This window comes from Castor canadensis, chromosome 18 (genome assembly GCF_047511655.1).
Source record: "Castor canadensis chromosome 18, mCasCan1.hap1v2, whole genome shotgun sequence".
Lineage (NCBI taxonomy): Eukaryota > Metazoa > Chordata > Mammalia > Rodentia > Castoridae > Castor > Castor canadensis.
This window is the reverse complement of record NC_133403.1, coordinates 36,968,475-36,970,670: the sequence shown is the minus strand read 5'-3', so window position 1 is coordinate 36,970,670 and position 2,196 is coordinate 36,968,475. Positions and strand designations below refer to the sequence as shown.

At 48.1% G+C, this 2,196-nt stretch overlaps 1 pseudogene; it reads right to left on the bottom strand.

Annotated features, from left to right (window-relative positions):
• Positions 1 to 260: 260 nt before the first annotated feature.
• On the bottom strand, positions 261 to 1,472 carry LOC109686656 (protein Aster-B pseudogene; annotated as a pseudogene).
• Positions 1,473 to 2,196: the final 724 nt, after the last annotated feature.

Below are 2,196 nucleotides of genomic sequence, written 5' to 3'. Positions count from 1 at the left end.
CTTGTGACATCAGTGAATGCACAGTTGAACAACTTATCACTGGGCAATGCCCTTTATAACTACACTCCTCTGTAGCCCCATCTTCACATTCTCTTTCCGGGTGACTCAACTAACAAGAAGATCTGACAATCTTAAGCTTACAGAATCTCTCTCTTCCCCTTCCCCATCCATCAGAATGTCCAGTAAGCTCCTTCTCAAATCATCCCCAACCTGCCCACATCCTTTCTGCTTCTGTGGTGTGATGGCATAGTCACAAGGCTCTAGTTTCTATCCTCTTCCTTTTTCCATGCATGGGAGGTGGTATCAGAAGTCCCACTGCTGCATGAAACCCTGTAGGAAGGGCAAGTTGGTGAACAGCAGGTCAGTTTGTCCACTCTGAGGGTTGAAAACCTCATTCACTTACTGCTGGTCACTTGGGTCCCCAGGAAGTCTCATAGAAGACATCCCTTCTTTGTGGGTGTCTGGAGAGTCACGGAGTTCAGTGAGGATGCCCTCATTGTCATCAAAGTCCAATGGAGGGGAGGTCATAGGTACGACAAGCTCAGTCTCCCTAGGATGTTGTCAACAGCAAGTTCCTTCTCCTGCATCTCCTCTCCCAGGGCAGACGATCAGTTGAGATGGGGTCTCTGCTGCTCCCTGTGGAGGCCATCATTGTACTGCTGCTGCTGGATTTCTTGGGCAGCTGTGGGCTGACATCTGGCTTGGTCTCTGTTGCTCTTGGATAAACTGTCATTTATTCTCTCCCAAGGGGAGATCTTCACAGTAGCCCACTGTGTTGAAGACATCATCTGAGGCACATAGTCATCAGCACTGTCTGGTCTAGCTTGTTCCCATAGCACTAGTGGACAAAATGCCAGAGCTCCATGGGACACAGGGACTCTAAGGAGAGCATTCTTCCAGAGCTGGAATGTCATCTTAGGTGTCATATCCTGGGCTCCTAATGATGTACCAAGGTGCGTTTTCAAATCAGTGCAAACTTGGATGGCAGTGGGAATGTGGAGAGCTGTTTTTTCTTTAGTCATGGAGCAGACATTCTTCAAACAGGGTCAGCAGAGTTTCCCAGTGGAAGTTGCTGTTGTAGAAACTGATCCAGTTTTCCAGAGACACAGTTGGCTTCAGAGAATGTGTCTTTTGAGTGGTGCTCATGAATAATCAAAATGGCGCCGTGTCTGAAAGTTGTGTAAAGAACTTTCTGAAGTCTATTTCTCTGCTTGCAAGTGGGGCTTAGCACATTGAACCAACTCTAGCTTTTCTTAGAACTTTTGCCACCACTCTGGTGGGACTATGAGGAGCAGCTGCACTGCACACCCTGCTCTGGGGTGGACGGAGACCACTGATGAGCAAGCTGAGCTTTTCTGCACCATGGTGTCTCCACCCTGGTCCTGAGGGGTTGGTGAGTGAGAGTTTCCAGAGGATGGGGACAAAGACTGGTGTGCTACAGTTGAGTTACTGGCAATACTTTGTTCCCACATTTTAGAACACAGGACTCTGCTGGGATCATACTTGGGGTTACTGTGTTAGCTGGCAAAAACCCCGCCTGTGACACCCAAGAACTGTCTGTGAGTCAGAGTGCAAGAGGAAGGTTCTGACCTCAACCTGATGGCTTTCTCTATCTATGGGAACATGCTAGAATCACGTACAATCCAGATGTGCTTAGACATTTACACTGAGAGCCACCCACCAAACTCCCTGCCAATCAGATGGTTAAGAACCCTACATCTTTCTCTTTCCTCATAGAGCAATCCTTAGACTTTCTAAGCAGTCCTTCAAATGGCCACTTAGTCCTGTTGAGCTGCTGTAACAAGCACCAGATTAGGTAGAGATCCCATGGGAGAGAAAAATGGGCAGTTCACCCAAAAGCAACAAATTTGTCACAGTTCTTAGAAAGTCAACTCAAGGCACCAGCAGATCTGTTGTCTGCCAAAGGCCCATTTCCTGTTCATAGATGGCAATTGCTTGCTGTGTCCTGACATGAAAGGGGCAAGGTGACTCTCTGGGGACTCTCTTCTAAGTACACTAATCCCATTCATGAGGGACAAAGACTCTTTCCTTATGGTCTAACCTCCTCACAAAGGCCCCATCTAGTTGGGGGTGGGGGGTAGGAAGTCAACATAGGCGTTTAGGATAAACCCCAGTTGCTCAGAGTTGTTCCCTCACAGCCTTTTAACTGGAGGTCATCCCAGGAAGGCAAGACAG